This window comes from Pezoporus flaviventris, unplaced genomic scaffold (genome assembly GCF_033815535.1).
Source record: "Pezoporus flaviventris isolate CSIRO_AGI_PZ_B2104156 unplaced genomic scaffold, CSIRO_AGI_Pfla_v1 ptg000002l, whole genome shotgun sequence".
NCBI classification, from domain to species: domain Eukaryota; kingdom Metazoa; phylum Chordata; class Aves; order Psittaciformes; family Psittacidae; genus Pezoporus; species Pezoporus flaviventris.
Genome location: NW_026892550.1, coordinates 30,995,182 through 31,012,639, shown reverse-complemented (window position 1 = coordinate 31,012,639; position 17,458 = coordinate 30,995,182). Strand labels below are relative to the sequence as shown.

The 17,458-nt window shown below is 41.0% G+C and overlaps 1 long non-coding RNA gene across 2 annotated transcripts; it reads right to left on the bottom strand.

Annotated features, from left to right (window-relative positions):
- Positions 1-4,014: 4,014 nt before the first annotated feature.
- LOC133275302 (uncharacterized) lies at positions 4,015-6,016 on the bottom strand. 2 transcript variants are annotated; one of them, XR_009745461.1, is made up of 2 exons: positions 5,609-6,016; positions 4,015-4,103 (listed from the first exon to the last, which is right to left on the bottom strand). It is a non-coding gene; the product is annotated as an uncharacterized LOC133275302 (long non-coding RNA). The 2 variants fall into 2 exon arrangements; XR_009745460.1 differs by having other exon boundaries at positions 5,820-6,016.
- Between the last annotated feature and the right edge of the window lie 11,442 nt (positions 6,017-17,458).

Below are 17,458 nucleotides of genomic sequence, written 5' to 3'. Positions count from 1 at the left end.
CCAGTAACTTCACCTGATATGTCCCCACAAGAAAATGGGTGATCCCAAAGAGCTGTCCATCGATCCTAGCTAGGACCTCAGTATGCTGTTTTAATACAAGTGGTAATTGTGTCCTTTGGCTTCTTGGCAGTACCTTTGAGTGTGATGATGGAATTTAGAACTTTCTTAAATTTCATTAGCCAGTTGTCTAAGGTAAGGAGAACATTAGAATTACTTACATGGTTTTCATAGTAACAGCTTCCCTACATCCTTACAGTGTAGACATAGCCAGTCACCTTCATAACTGATTCTGACTATCTCAGGAGAGGGTACTTCAAAGACCCAAAAGAGACCTGTTGGGCTTTTGGTATAGCTGCCTTGGAGACAGAGCAAATTAAGCAGCTGCCCACCTTGCCTTGTCTCTCAAAGGATCCTTCTGTTTGGGGGTTGCTGAAGGTCGAAGACCAAAAAGTGCCAGCTGTGACCACAACAGTGGACGGCACCAATATCGCACCAACCGAGACTCCCTAGTGACCGTCCATAAGCTGATCCGTCGACTGGAGAGCCAAGGAGTGATCGGCAGGACCCACTCACCCTTTAATAGCCCCATATGGCCAGTGCGAAAGTCTACCAGAGAGTGGAGACTAACACTAGACTATTGTGGCCTGAATGAAGTCACACCACCATTGAGTGCTGCTGTCCCGGACATGCTAGAACTACAATATGAACTGGAGTCAAAGGCAGCCAAGTGGTATGCCACAACTGATACTGCCAGTGCATTTTTCTCAATTCCTTTGGCAGCAGAGTGCAGGCCACAATTTACTTTTACTTGAAAGGGCGTCTGGTACACTTGGAATCGACTACAGTTTTGGGGAATAAAATGGCAAGATGGATGTCATCAGATCCCCACAGATGTGATCAGCAAGATAACAGCAACATCTCCACCAACTAATAAGGAAGAAACACAAGCTCACAAGCTTTATTAGGTGTTGTGGGGTTTTGGAGAATGCACATCCCAAATTACAGTCTGATTGTAAGCCCTCTCTATGAAGTGACCCGGAAAAAGAATGATTTCAAATGGAGCCCTGAGCAAAACAAGCCTTTGAACATAACAAAAATACGGAAATGGCTGAAGGTCAGAAATGCGAATGTTTTACAAAAGAAAATGGTTTATTACCATTTGTTTGAGACAACAGACTCTTGTAGATTATCAGGAATTGCCTGGAAAGAAAAAAAAAGAATAGCTGAGAAGGTATTGCAAAGTAAAGCTCCTAACTTGCAAATCGTATTCTGAAGCTTCGAACTTAGATGTTTCTGCACAAATTCCAGTGGAATACTCAGAGTAACAGTTATATTGCATTGAAGGAGTACTGTGGTACCTGGCCAAGAGATTTCCTTTGCTCAGAGACTAGAACTGTAACTTGTTGGAGATAAGTATAATACATATTTATAAATATGATGTAAATATAGTGCATTCCTCTCATTTTCAGTAGTCCACAGGTGATTCTGTAATACTGAGTAATCTTCAGTGTATTGTATAATGTCACTTTCATAGCTGGAAGCATCTTGTTGGTATTCCTGCAGTTCATTCTTAAGTAACTGATTTTTCTCTGGCGTTCATTACTGCTGTTGATAACCTCTTGCGTTCTCTGTTTGCACTGGTCAAGCAAGACTTCAAAAGATCAGTATCTGCTTTTGCATTTCTGAGTTCAGTCACAAGTTTCTTCTCTGTGGAATCTTCATCTGCTTGGAGCTTCTCGAAGGCCTTCTGCAACATCTGTTTACTGTAAAAACATTCCTGCAGGGTCATTTCAAGGTTCAGTTTTTCAGCTTCTGGGGTCTGCAGTAACTGACGGTGGGTTTCCAGTTCAGATTTTGCTGCAGTTTCTTTTTGTTTTATTTGTTGCATTTCACTCTGATTTCTTTCAAGCTCTTGTCTAGGGAACTCCTTTTCTCTTCTAAGCTTGGATATCTCTATCTTCAGTCTTTCCTTTGTTTCTTTTAAATCAAAGAATTTCTTTTGCCAGAACTTCTGGCTTCTACTGAGCCTCTTTCTTTCACAGGTAACTGCAGTCATCTTTTCTTCTTTCTGGTTCCTGATTTGAAAGTCGTGGTGCGTCTGTGTTAAATGTTGGTTAACATTTTGGAGTTGATTCCTCTGTTTCTCAAGGATGTCTTTTGGGTTTTGGAGTTCTTTACATTTGCATAGGAGTTCTTTTTCAGATTTTACTTTTTCACTGTACTCTATACTCATTAGAAGAATATAAACTATTATCACAGGCCCTGTTTTGTTCACTATTGGGCATTGGGGCAGGCACAAAATACCAAATAAGCATCTGTCCTGGTTTCCACGGGGACAGAGTTAATTTTCTTCCCAGTAGCTGGTGCAGTGCTGTGTTTTGGGTTTAGTCTAACACTGTGTCCTGGGTTTAGCAGTAGCAATCATTTTTTTTTTCCTCCTTCTTAGTAGCTGGTGCAGTGCTATGTTTTTGACTTTCGGCCTGGGAACAGTGCTGATAACACTGATGTTTAGTCTGGCCAAGGACTTTGTGAGTCTCATGCTTTGCCAGGGAGGAGGGGAAGCTGGGAGGAAGCAGAGACAGGACACCTGACCCAAACTAGCCAAAGAGGTATTCCATACCACAGCACGTCATGCCCAGGGGGTAACTGGGAGTTACCCGGAAGGGCACTCACTGCTCGGTCAGGCTCGTTTCGGCGGGTGGTATCATATTCTCTTCCCTTGTTATTTCTCTTATTATTATTGGTGGTAGCAGTAGTGATTTGTGTTATACGTTAGTTACTGGACTGTTCTTATCTCAGTCTGTGGGAGTTACAGTCTTTCGATTCTTCCCGTCCCTCAGGGAGCGGGGCAGGGAGAAAGGGAAGAAAGGGATGGGGTGGGGGGGTGGGGGGAAGTAGACTGTGTGGCTGACTTGCCGACAGGGTTTAAACCATGACACACTGGTAACACACTGATGTTTTAGTTGTTGCTGAGGAGCACTTACCTTGATCAGGGACTTTTCAGTCTCATGCTCTGCCAATGAGGAAGGACACAAGGACACAAGAAGCCATGAGGGAGCAGAGACGGGACACCTGTCCCAAAGTAGCCAGAGGGGTATTCCATACTACACCACATCATGCCCAGTGTATAAACTGGGGGGAGTCACCAGGAAGGGACCGATTGTTGCTTGGGTTGGGCTGGGTATAATTCAGTGGGTGGTGAGCAATTGTACAGTGCATCACTTGAGTTTGTTTTTTGTTTCCTTTCCCCTTTTAGTTTTATATTCTCTCCCGTTGTTATTTCCCTTATCATTATTATTAGCATGGTACTTTATTTTAGTTATTAAACTGTTCTTATCTCAGCTTGTGAGTTTTATGTTCTCTCAATTCTTCTCCCCATCCTGCCTGGGTAGGGAGGAATGGAGGGGGAATGAGTGAGCAGCTGCGAGGTGCTGAGTTACCAGCTGGGTTTAAACCACAACAGTGTCTTACATGGATTAAGGGTATTTCCAGCAGAGGAGAGAGGACTTAAGGAGACTATAATAGTTTGTCCTTGACTGCTTTTGTCATCCCAGTCCCTATGAAATGAGGGCAAACTGGAGTTCACGCTACATAGGAACAGAAAAAACGGTTTATGCAGCATTTCACAGGGAAGGGACAAAATGTATTCCCTGTCCTCATTTCTCTCTCTTGCCTCCTTGACTCTCTGCCCTGTTTCCCTACATGCTTTGCACTGCATTCCATGTCCACTGAAGAGAATCCCAATTAATGTGGACAAGATCAGGTAACAGTTTTACCTGTGCAGAACAGGAGTTTTCATCCTAATGGGCAGGAGGGAATAGTATATATAATTCTGGCTATGGTCCTGCTACCCTGAAAAATCTCAGGAAGATGATACTGCTTTTCTTGCTTAAACCCAGACTATCCACAGGTTATTTTCCAAAGATCCATGGCATTCTCAAAACCCAGAGTCCAGCTAAAGAGTAACTTGTTTGTGGATAAAAATTGTTACACCTACATGCATCACTTGGTGTGGAAGTCATCAGAATCTTATCTGAGCTATGTGGTGGAGTTTTCATTTCAAGTCTACTGTTATTTCGTATCCTGTGGATTTTAGACTGTACCTGAAAAAGATTGAGATTGTTTACAGAAAACCTGACTGTAGAAATACTCTGTTTTCCAACAATATCCTACTACTCAAGAAGCTCTCTCTTAGGAAGGACAGACCAAATGGAACTGGCGCATAGGAATATGGAATTGTTTATAACCAACAAAGTGTAAAGCTGAATGTCCTTCCAGCATCGGATGTTAAGCTTTTATCTAAAGAACCAGATAAAATGATGGCAGGAAAATGCTCCTGAAAAAGGTGGCTTAGCATTCTGTCAAACATGGCAGTTTGCAAGAGTAGAACAGGTTCTGCTGACAGGGGCAGGACGTGAAATTAACTTTTTTGGCAACAACAGAGCTTCCTTGAGTTTATAGGGATAGGAATGAGAGAAAGATTCAGTCTTTCCTTTTTTTTTTTCCTAGCTCAGTTGGGGTTTTCTTCTGTTTTTCTGAAGTATTAAAAGAGTTTTTAAAACCTCCCAAAAAATACTGTGTCTAAGAGCAAGCAAGAACTGAGGAGTGAGATTATCTTATCAGCTATTTTAAGACGGACAGATGGTAAACTGTATATTTAATGTACACAGTCATCTAAGATTAGATCTTATTTAAAACTGCATGGAGACCTCATAGCAGCCTTCCAATATCTGAAGAGGGCCTACAAGGATGCAGGAGTCTCTTCATCAAGGACTGTAGTGAGAGGACAAGGGGTGATGGGTTTAAAGTCTGTTGTGAAAACCTCTGAGATGATGCCAGCTGTTGCTGAAGAATCTAAAAGGTATAAAATAAGTATCAGAAAATGGGTATGTAGAGGTTTTGTTGTTTTGTTTTAAATATTGAGGTAAGCTAGGATATTTTGTATGTGGAAATGGTATTTCTTTTCCAGTTCCAGGATTGTTGTCAGCCAGCCTGGGTCAACGGGAGTTCATCAAATGCTTCTTTCACCATTCAGTAGCCTTTTAAAAACTTACTTGCACTACTGGAAGGATTTCACACAGTACCTCACAGAGTTGCTCGTGTTACAGTAAGCACTGTCATGTCTGGCATTACTGATTTTACTGATATCTTTATCTTTGCAGTGAGGCCAAATGTGCTCCTGTTAGAATTCCTACTCCGGTTCCACAAATGTGTACAGACTGTGGTGTACAGGTTGCACAGAGTAAGAAAGCTGGACTCTCTCTCGGATTAGTAAAGGGAAACTCCAGTATTCTGCATTAACCCAAGTTATATTATGCATACAGCAGAATTTTTCTGGCTTTCCACTGGTACTGCTTTGGGAGAAAATTCTCAAACATATAGAACAGGAAGAAGAAGGGCAGGCACAGAAGTACTACTGTACATTGTATACGTAAGTTATGCAACTATACTGATCTTCATATTAACCAGTACTACTGTACATTGTATACGTAAGTTATGCAACTATACTGATCTTATTCGTATTAACCACTTTGCATTTGCTGAGCAATGTAAAAAAGACTAGCATTAAATTACATAAGTCTGTAAATACTGAGAACTAACACTTCACCTGAGCAGCTCCTGAAGTAAGGCACCTGCCATTGTCAGTAGTGAGCCTGAGCTGACCTGGTGCAGCCTTGTGCTGGCCACTTTGACAGCAGTGTTTTGACACTGGACACATCCATCTATTGAAATAAATACCCCCTATGGAAATCCTGCTAGCTCAGACACTACCCCAGTCGTTCCTGCTCCTGTCTCCCACCAGAATCAAATCAGCTTACTTCCAACATTGTTTGTAGGTCAGCTGGGTCTTCAGCTTCTGTGTGACCATCTGCAACTAAAAATGACACTTCTACAATTAGCAGTGCCTGATGTTCACAGGAAGAGCTGTTTCGGATCTGAAAAGGGAAAACTATAACTCAGCCTTGCTACTGGGCCCGAGGAAGGATGCAATGGAGAGCTCCTGCTGCTGTGGAAGCCCTGCAGCAGCTCCCGGCACTGCCCAGGGTCACCCGCAGGACGGTCCGTGCCTGGGAGGTCTGTGCGGAAGCACCCCAGGCTCCAGGCCGGAGTTGGTCTTTCTTTGGCAGCTGGCAAAGCGTGGACCTCCAGCGACATCTGCCAGCGCCTCGCCGGCCGGCTGCCACAACTGACACCGGGGGAGAGCGGCACAGCCCTTCATACCAGCACCGGCTCTGCTCTCTTAATAGCTTCCCGCGCACCAACGCCGGTTACCCGCAGGAGGTCGCTGCGGCCGCCCGGCACCGCCCCAGGCCTTCTTCCGAGCCGGGGTGGGGTCAGCGCCGCGGTGTGGCCGAGGGCTGATCGCTGTGGCACCGCGAGAGGCGGGGAGCCTTCTGTGGCTGCGGCGCTGCACCTCGGTTCCCCTCTAGCCCTAACGGTCGGGAGCGGTCCCGTTCACACCGCGGCGGCTTCCTCTGCCGTGAGCTCTCCCTGCTGCCCGCAGAGCCCTCAGGGTGGCGGGGGAAGGCCGGGAGCGAGTGCCCCGGGCCGGCTCTTTTGCCCCGGCGCAGAGGGCCCGGGCGCCTGCCCAGAAGCAGCCCGGGCAGCCTTGAGGGGAGCGTGCATGAGCGGCCAGGGCCGCCTCCTGTCTGTCCGACCTTCCGTTGTTATGGTAGGGGGGCGGTTGGTGTCATTTTGCCCTTCTCTTGCGCACAGCTCTGCTTTGTCACCCTTGGGGTGGGGTGTGGGCGTTCGTTCTATAGGGCATCCACAGCAGTGGTACGTGGTTTTGTCATTTACAATTTAAAAGGAATATTCAGCCACACTCTGTTTAAATTTGAATAGTGAAAGTGGGTGAAATCTGAAATACGGTTAACTTGTTCAGCAGTAGGAGATGTTGAAGAAACGAGTTCTTGAATATTCAGTCCTGGGGTTTGTCACTCATTGTGTATGCTACAAGTTTAAATGTGTGCTTATGGCATCAGAAGGTTCTGGTTCCAGAGGCTGGCAAAGAGATCAGTGATGGTACAGTTGCGCATCATTTTGGAAGGAAAGTTTGCAGTTATGCGGACAAAAGAGTTAAGTTGGACTGTTGGTCCTTAAGAATGGCATAGCTGTAATACTCAAGGGTTTCAGACTCTCCAAATAGTTTGTGCAGAAGTACAAACTGAAACTGCTTTACACCTGTTGGGGGACAGCTGAAATGTTTGGTGGCTGGAATTAGTCAGGCAATATTACACAACATCAACAAATTCAACCTTATATTTAGCTGCTTGTTTTCCAACCCAGAAATTTACTTTTTTTTCTTCATCTTTGTGGCATCATAAGGGGAAAACCAAGTGTGAAATAAGAGCTCATTCCTCTAAACAAGATAACAAGGTTTTATTGAGGGACAAAGTCAATAAAGCAAAAGCAACAGTGTGATGAGTAAATTCCTGTTTGTTAATCAAATCTTGCTTGCTTAAGAGTTACTGGAAAATTGCGACGCTTTGACTTTTTGCTTATAGACCGCCGGCATCCTTTAAAGTAAACGATGTATGGGGAAGGTGATAAGGAGCCTTCCTCCCCACACCCACCAGGAGGCAGAATGAGACCCCTTATCAACAGGCCACACAGACGCAGAGTACGCCAAGAAGTGACACATATATCGGATGAAGAAGAGTATAAAACCGGGGACTTTGGGGAAGTGAGTTGCGTGCCGTTGGCGGAGCAGAGACTCCCCGGCCGCCCAGCGCTGTTTTGCTTGCTGTCGCTTGCTCAATAAACCAATTTGATTCATTGGTCTGGCTCTCGTCAATTTATTTGAGCCACGTTTATAGCAACAGCACTGAGCGCGTGACTGTAGCCAGAGGCACAAGTGATTAGCATTTGTTACAGGTTTATATACTTTCACTATTACATTAGTTACATACATATTCATAATTCCCACATATAGGTGGGGAATATTCTGACTAACTCCCAGAACTTATTATCATAAGTCCCCTCCTGTTGGTGTCTGCACACTGCTTTCCAGTGATTGTGGGCAGGGGTCTTGAGGATGAAGTAAGCAGTCTTCCTCACAGTGTACTTTTCACCTTTGGCACAGTTGGACGCCCCAGTAATCGCACAGCTAGCTGAAACCAGCCATATCTGTAATTCTTCTGATAACTAGCAATAATTTAAAATAGTGTGACCTTCCTGCAAAATTTATTGCAGGATGGGCAGACAAGGAGTATCCCAAGCTAGCAGATGTTTGGGAGGCACTGTCTCTAAACTAACTGGTAAGTAGAAGGATGGTGTGAAATAACTCATTCATGTTTAGTGGGGCCACTAAATCCTGTTATCTCACCACAGACTTACAACACAAGCATTGTTCTTTAAAGATACTTTAGAAGATACTATAGTGTGAAACTATTAATTCATGTTTAGTGTGGCCACTGCATTCCACAGACTTACAACGTAAATGTTCTCTTTCTACAACCTAAGTTAAGCTAAAAAGTACTGTAACTCTATGTTTTTCAGGCACTAGCTTTTCTTATACCAAGCCCCCCCCCCCCCTTTCTTTTACCTTTACAAATTCTTTTGCTATGTGAATCCATTTTGATGAAGAGTTCTGGCCCTTTTTAACTTGTTGTCTAATCTTGTATCTTTAGTGAGCTTTGTTTCTGTTACTGTAAACTGGTACAGTTATATCCACATAACCACGCCTATAATTTGCGAAAGCCAATACGTTTACGTGTTTATTACACAAGTTTTGAGTTATGTTTGCAATACATAATGAATATAATGATTTTACAGTGACGTATAATCTGTCCCTCGCTTACAGTTTTTGAGGCCTTTTTGGATCCTATTCTAACATGAGTGACAGCATTGTGTCCAGAGATGCTCAGTACCCTTCTGTGAACTAAAATCAGACTCTTACTGGGAGTCACTGATGGAGAAATTTGAGCTTAAAGGTTTGGGAATGGCTTGTTAACAGTTAATTTTTAAGATTTTTTTTAATCAGGCATTTCAGCTGGTCCTTCAGCCGTGCTAGCACATCAAGTATGACTTTTTTTCCAATTGGGTTGTTCTGTCAAAGATAACTTAAGAAAACGTTTTTAAGTGTTAAAAGACCATATTATACCACACGAGGTCTGGATGGTAGCAGGAGGCTTTGCTGCACTGCAGTGCAAGAGGAAGAAGAATGAACGAGTGATGCAAGGAAAATTTCACCATTTGAATAAATGTAAAAATACTTGTCAGGCTCAGCTCCTTCTTGGTTCTGGCGTAAACCCTCCAAATCGTGGCAGTTTGTCAGAATATTACATCTTCTTTGTCAGTGAAGAAAGAACCAAGAAGACCAGTGAGTTCTGCCACTGATATGTGTAGGAATTGAAAAACACAGTCTTCAAGTTATATTACCTGCGTGTGAATCTCAGGGAGTAAGTAAATCCCATGGTACACTAGCAGTTTAAAGACCAAAGAAGGTTTCTAAATAATGAAACTTACTATAAATCCACCCTGAAGAAGAACATTGGTTTGGAAGTTTCCTCCTGGAGTTCTGCTTCCCATTTGCACTATTGGGGTGTGTGTGTGCTAGAGACTATTGTTAATACATCTGCATTGTGGATTTGTAAAAAAGCCAGTAAGAACAGGAAAGACAACAGCAAAAGCCTTATGGAGTTGTCAGCTCGTGTTTGCAGTTAAAAAACACATCTGTTTGAAAACAGAAAATAAAGCAGCTTCCTAAATAGAGAGAAGCCTCCTGTTCCACATTTAAGACAAATGGAGAATGGGTTTGGAAGTCTTGACCTGAAGCCATGTGGAATTCTTAGCCTGAAAGCAATATGATTGCTGTCAAATTCTGACGTATCTGTTTATCTGAAAGAAGAACAGTGTCTTATTTTGTTTAGAAAGAAAATCCACTGTGTGCTTCATGTTATATAAACACATGTCCAGAAATCAACCACTGAGAGGTCCTCTGTATTATTTCTCCTGCAAGAAAAACACTGAAAAATTCTATCAGAATGTTCTTTTTGGATTTCTCATGCAATGATGGGGAAGATTTTCCAGGGCAAAACCAAGTGCGAGCAGGGAAGTGCTGCAGGAGATGAAGAAAACAATGGTGGGCCATGAGGTAATTGGCTGCAAAGGAAGAAGGGGGTTTCATAGTTGAGTTAGTTCTGTGTTAGGAGTTGATGGAGATAAATGTAGCTGTCCTTCCTTCTCTCATGAGCTCTTTTCCATAATATTTTAGTTACTTCTTGTTAAGATAGGGACTCATCTAAATAGGAGCTCCAGCACAACAGGCTTATCAAAAAGCACCCAAAATTACAAGAGATGTGGAGGAAAAGAAACTGAAAAGTAAGGACAGGAATAGATAAAATAGAACAGCTAAAAATTTAGTGTGCCTGAAAATTTCCAGAAACAGCAATGAATGGATGAAATTCAGGAAGCACTGACAAGTAAAATGAGGACAGGAGTAGTCAGGATTCTGAGATACAGGATTTGTTCAGCAGTTTGCAGTTACTTAAGTAGTTACAATTAGTTACGAGATTGTATTAGTAAATTTGAGGAATAATGTAGTTCTTGAGGAATAAAACCCGACTTCTAAAAGGCATCAAGTTTATATGACATCTAAAATACGAAGAATTCTCTGAAGCATTTTTAGCAATTTTGGGGCTGTTGAGCTAGCTTGGAAGAGCTGATAAAATCCATAATTCAGCCTCAAATTTTAATGGTGATCAGAGAGTGAAAAATGGGGGAAAAGTCTGGCCGAAGAAGCCTAAAATTCATTTGAAAGATGATATTTTGGAATTTGCTGGGCTTCGTAAAGTAGGTTTATCAGTAAGAGTTTAGGGCTGCTGACTTAATCCCTTTTAAGCTGGGAATTGCTACAACAGGTGAATGTGATACCTAATGGTAAAGGTTTCAATGGGGCGAAAAAAGAAAGTTGTGGGGTGAAAGTATGTAATTTTTTGGTCACATCACTGGAAAATTATCTCTGCTTTGTGGGTAGATTAATTGGATGTGGAGGTAAAACCTGACCTTGAATAGAGAAAGTAGGTATCTATTTTTTGACAAAGAGTACCTATTGCAGGCCCCAGGAAGAGTATATAAAGTGTAGAACAAGTTCCAATAAATGAGGAAGATCAATTTCAAAGTGTCTTTTTTGAGTTAATATATGTACAAAGTAGTATTTTGTCAAGAAGTTACTCCCTTGGTGGGTTTACTAGACAACAGCAGATAGAGAGAAGGGGATGGGAGAAGTCTTTAGGTGTCATCTCAAAGGAGCAGAAAGTAAGTTGGTTTTCAACTTCTTGCCTCTTCCAGCTACAGTCATTTGGCTGTGAACATCTAAACTTCTTTGATCCTTAGAAAAATGTGTATCTGTACTGGATTAAAACATTCTTCTCTGGGGGAAGGGCAAGTGATATATTTTGCCTGGGAAAAACCCTGTGCTTGCTTGGCCCTTGTCTTGAGTTGTTGAGCAAAGTAGGAAAAAGAAACATTTGGAAGAGGTTGCTAATAGTTGGTGATGTGAAGTGGTGTTTCATCTTATGATATAAGTCTTTCTTTAACCTCTTAACAGGTGGTCATTTTAAGATGGAAGAGACATTCTCTGAAGATGAAGGTAAATTGTTTCTTCCTGAAGATCTGATTTGATGATGCTAAGTAAGCAGGTATGATAAGAGGCTAATAATTTGAGTAAAATCAGAGCTAATACCTTTTTAAAAAGTGGTGCTGAATACATTCCCCACCTTTAAAAACATTGCAAAAATACTGATTTATTTTACAAAACACTTAACAACATCTAATACAAAATCAGAAAACTGGCAGGCATTACTGTTTTGATATGAGGTTTCGAGAAGTGTCAAGGATTACTAGTGTTTTCCTTAACAGGTATTTGACATTAATTATCTCTTCCTTAAAGAAGGCTTTTAAAGAAAGAGTCAGCAACAGTATTCACTAACTTTTTATTAGTAAGAAAGAAGAGATATATCTGGAAACAGTCCATTGTTCTCATAACTTGTAGTATCATATGCAACCTGTCTTGACACTGCATGGCTCAGGTCTTTATAGTCCCATAAATCTTATTAGGGAAATGCAGGCTAAATATGAGCAGCTAATAAAATTTGTCTGTGTCCCTAATTAGGATAGAAATGTTTGAATCAGCTACAAGGACAGCTGTCGCCTCTTGATTATTGTGAGGCTATGAGTGCACATGTTCCAGGAACCTTTGAACAGGTGCAACCTAGACATGTTTATTAAAACAAGATAGCAGTAAGTATAGAAGTATGTGAGGCATTGGGATCTGACAGGGTGATTACAGAGGCAGAATTCATGAAATATTTGGAAATGTCAGTTTGGATCTTTAACTTACTTAAAATATAAATTCAAAAGAGGATTCTATTGTGAGATCAACTATTACATTCTTCTACTCTACTAATTAAATTTTTACTGTGTATCCAGTATTCTCTGTTATTGGTACTGAAGATATAAAGTTAGACACCGTTTTTGTTTGACCTTGTAATTTTGGGAAAAAATAGACTGCCTTACTTTCAGATTACTTTATTATCTTTTTTATTATGGTGAGAATATGAGTTTGAGCCCTTTCAGTATTCGGGAGGAGGTGTAGATGTTTTAGGAAATTTAATTGCTGTGAAAAGCCTTTGGCAAACTGCAGTGAGATCCAGTGCAACACTGCAGTCTGAATGCCTCAAAGGTTTTGTCTTTTTCTTTACATGCCACAGTAGAACCATGACTGAGTTGACAGCTTGTTATTTGCCCAGATGCTACCACTGTAAAACATATTTTACTCAATCCTTACTTCTACCTAGAGCAGGGCAATAGCTGATAACATATTTTGCTAACAGACATCAAAAGCTACATCTGTGTTTAGGTATCACTTCCAAAGAACAGCCTTTATGTCACAAGGTCATTAGAACTTGACACTTAATAAAGAGACTCACCTCATTAGCATTTCTGAGGACCTGTAAGGAAAGAGAGCACTAAAGCTCAGTGCATAATTTCTGAAATGCTACACTTTCATACCCTTGTCAAACATGAGCATAGCTCTTGATTCAGGAAAGTCAGTTGTTAGTAAGCAGTATATGGGAAGTATGTAGGAAAGGCAATTAACAGGGCTGTGTGGTATATGTATTCATAGAGAAGAATGTCATAACAAGTCATAGTGAGAATGGAAGAGGATACCTAAAGTATGAGTCAGAGAAGAAATGAGTGAACATTTTTAGAATTATAATCCTGTGTTAGGATCAAAGAATCTGTTGAAATCCATGAGATTGTGTAGTTATAAATTAATTTATACTCAACTCTAGGGTAAAGAACTAGTTCTGTTAACATAGTGCAGGATCCTTACCTGATCTCCCATTTTTTTAATTCATTTATGTTTAGGGAAGAGATAAATTGTCACAAGTAGCCAGCAACTGGATCAGCTGCTAAAAGATCTTGCTGGTGTCTTGGTGTATGACTAATTTGTGCACATTTTACTCTCTGTGTTCTTTCTTTGTGCTGAACAGTTATTTGTGCCTGTTCCTCTCACATTGTAATTCCAACAGCTTCTTTATTTTAGCCTTGGCCCACCAACCTTATGGGAAATAAAAAAACAGAACAACAAAATGTTTATAAATTATCATGCCATTTATCCTTCATAGTGTGTCTTTTCCTTTCCATACTGTAACTGCCTTGTCTGCTTAGGCTGGATTTTAGGCTGTGAGCTACCACTTATTTCTTATTCTCTACCTAGTGGCTGATACACTTGAGCCATCTCTGCTTCTGAGTGTTCTTGTAATATATGCTTTATTTAATAAAATGAGATAAAGTAGACAGCAGAAGAATCTCACTTTGAAACAATTATACTTTTCACCTCATACCTTCTACTTGCATATAGTTCTGAATTGACTTACTCAAAGATATGCAAGAGATCTTGAGCAGTGAGCAGGAGCTCTATGTAAAAGTTACTATGGTTTCAAAGGCAGGGGTATTGTTGCAGTGAAAGTAAAATGAAATTGAGGGAATTTTATAAAAGTAAAACGGTAGAAAGGGATGCTATTCATGGAAAATATTAGAACACTGGCTGCAAAACTGGTGCTGGGAAACTTAGATTCCTTTCTGTATGCAAATTGACTGAATTTCTGTGCCTTGTGGCAGGAGTGTAAGGTGTTGGTACTGAAACCCTAAAGGCTTTCCATAAAATCGTGGAATCATAGAATAGTTAGGATTGGAAGGGACCTTAAAGATTATCTACCTGCCACAGGCAGGGTCACCTTCCACTAGACGTGGTTGCTTAAAGCCCCATCCAGCCTGGCCTTGAACACTGCCAGGGATGGAGCACCACAGCCATGGGTGACCTGTTCTAGTGTCTGAGCACCCTCACAGTAAAGAATTTCTTCATAATAAATCTATTCCTAATTAGTAAATCTCCTGTCTTCCAGCTTAAAGTAACTCCCCCTTGTCCTATCATTACATTCCCTTGTAATATGTCTCTCTCCAGATTTCTTGTGTTGTATTAGCCTGCTTTTGGTTTTGAAGACTGGTATAAGGTCGCTGCCTCCTCTTCTCCAGACTGAACAAGCCCATCTTTCTCAATGTGTCTTCATAGGAGTGGTGCTCCAGCCCTCTGAGTGTTTTTGTGGCCCTCCTCTAGACTTGCTCCAACAGTTCCATATCCCTCTTGTGTTGGGGGCCCCAGAATTGAACATAATACTGCAGGTGGGGTCTCACGAGAGCAGAGTAGAGGGGCAGGATCACCTCCTTTGACCTGCTGGTCCCACTCCTTTTGATGCAGCCCAGGATACGGTTAGCTTTCTGGGCTGCAAGCGCACACTGTCTGCTCATGTTAAGTTTCTCATTGATCAACACCCCCAAGTCCTTCTCTGCAGGGCTGCTCTGAATCACTACTTTACTCAACCCGTAGCTGTGCCTGGGATTGCCCCAATTCAGGTGAAGGCCCTTGCACTTGACTTGGTTGAACTTCATAAGGTTGGCATCAGCCCACCTCACAAGCATGTCAAGGTGGCTCTGGAAGGCATTCCTGCCCTCCAGCGTTATCAACCAAACCACACAGCTTGGTGTCATCAGCAGGCTTGCTGAGGGTGCACTCAAATGTTGCTCTTTGGGGTAGTAAGGAAACTTTGTTTTGGCCTGAGTGTGCTAGAGACAATTTGGCTGCATGGGTTTTGGTTTTGTTTTTTCTGTTATTTTTTTTTTTTTTTTCCCCACAGAACATACTGTTCCAGTCATATCTCTTTAGTATATCTGGTCTAATTAATATTTTAACTTTTTATAGGCTACTGGTTTAGCAGGGTAATTAAAAACCTCTTAAATAAAGAATATACTAAAAAGGTTAAGAAAAAGATCATTATACAGAGAATGAGACATCTGTAAAAATGTGGCTTTGAACAGCATCTGGAAAAAAAAAGACCATGGAAAGCTTGCAAGGGATTCTTTCTGCTCAGGATCTTATTGGCATTTGCTGAATATTTTGTTTTCTTGGTAATAAATAATAATCTGTAGCTGCTCTAGAGTTCTCTAGAGTTCTGATGTTTCTGGATTTGTCACTCCAACACAGCTGTCATTTTGTCAGCCTGTGAACTGTATGAAACAGTGTTTCTTTAAAATTTTATTTTGGACAACTGTCCAAGCCTGTGCCAGAGAGCATGGGGCTTTGTTTTGTTTTGTTTTTTTCAGAGTAATATAATAAGCAACCTTTCAAGACTCTCCTAAAAGCTTTACTGGTCTTTGGATTATGCCCTGATGTGGGGAGAAGGAGGATTAGGTAGACTGAATGGAACTAAAACCACTCACTCAGTATGCTAAAACAAATGTGTGCTTTACCATAAATAGAAACAAAATCCTTTGTGAACTTGGACATTGTGTAGATAATATTACTTGCCAAGTATATGCTGTGGAGACAAAGATTTTAGTTGGTGGTACTGAGTATATTGAAGACTTGTATGCATTTTATTTTAAAACTTCACGTATTAAGAAATACATGAATAATCTTTAGAGATAAAATTTGCTGGATGTATGCCAACAAACTTGTTTTCTTTCCCATCATTTTATTTTATGAATGTATAAACCCCCTTGGTAAATAATAGTCTTGAACTTGTGGAAAAGGCCCCCTAACACAGAGTCTAAATCAAGTGCATGTGTTTCACATGCAAGTCAGACCTACACCCAAGTGCACAGTTATTCTCTTTTATATGGTTTATAGAAATTTGAACCAAAATTCTTGATCAAACACCTCTGAGCTTTGGAACATCAGAAGTTGGGTCCAAATTCTGAGACTGGATACATCTCTAAACAGTCAGTAATTTAATTTTTGTTAAAAAACTTGTTCTCTGTTACAGTTGCAAGGCATGCTTCAATCTGTGTCTGCATTAACAGGCAATGTGGTGCAGTAGGAACAAATCAGTTGGTATTGAGGACCTGGCATCTACCCGATATGCATTTCCATTAGTGGTTGGTTGCATCAGCAGTGCTCCCAGAGATCATCTGCTAGTTTAATTTCATCATAAAGGAAACCACTTTGTACACTCTGAAGCTGTTGTGTCATGCAAACTAAAATACAGGAGATGGGAGTAATAGGAGTTTATTCTCAATGGCATATTTCTGATCAGAACAAAAGTGTTAGTCTTAATAAAATGCGGTTGAAAAACTGACAGAAGGTGTTGAGTTGATGGATACAACATAGTTTCGTTTAACTACTTTAGAGAACTTTTTAAATTTCATATTGTTGGCAACACTTCAGCATTACTTAAAAGACCAAAAGCATTTGTCTTGGAACAATTAATACAAAAGTCTCGTATAAATTAATGTGTGTATTTCCAGATACAATTCTTGGCTTATTTATAGTATTACAGTTCCATACAAGTTTTTTAACATCTCCCAGAGAAGCCCTGCTGTTTATGTAGCAGTAGCATAGCTGAGGAAAGCTTTTCACACCTGTTGATCGACATCTGAAGAGTTGAGATAGCAAGCATGTGAAGTCATACTTCCTAGCTTTCTCTCCATCTAAAAATAAATGCCTTGGCTTTTGCCTTGCAATATATATATATATAAAAGTCAACACAGCTGAAAGGCATAGTAGCATTAAGCAATCATGATTTACTGACTATGTCATTCTTAAGCCAGAAGATAAAGTGGGTAGTTTTTTAGCCTGGACACTTTTAAAGGACTTGTACCAGGAACCACTGACACTCTATTGAGCTAAAGAATTCAGATAGCGAATTGCTGTATCTTTCTCTTGTGTTTATATCTCTAGATTCAATTACCCCAGACTGAAGTGACTGTAGGATAAAATTTCCTATTTCTCCTCCTCTATTAGGATCAAGGATTTTAGAATCTGCATTAGCTGAAAATCTTAGTTTCTTTTATGTTATATTGGTATAAAGGTTTTCACATAGGTCAGTGGTTGCAATTAGATAGGCTTACCTTCTGATTCTATCAAAGTCATGTCCAACCTCAAGGCTCT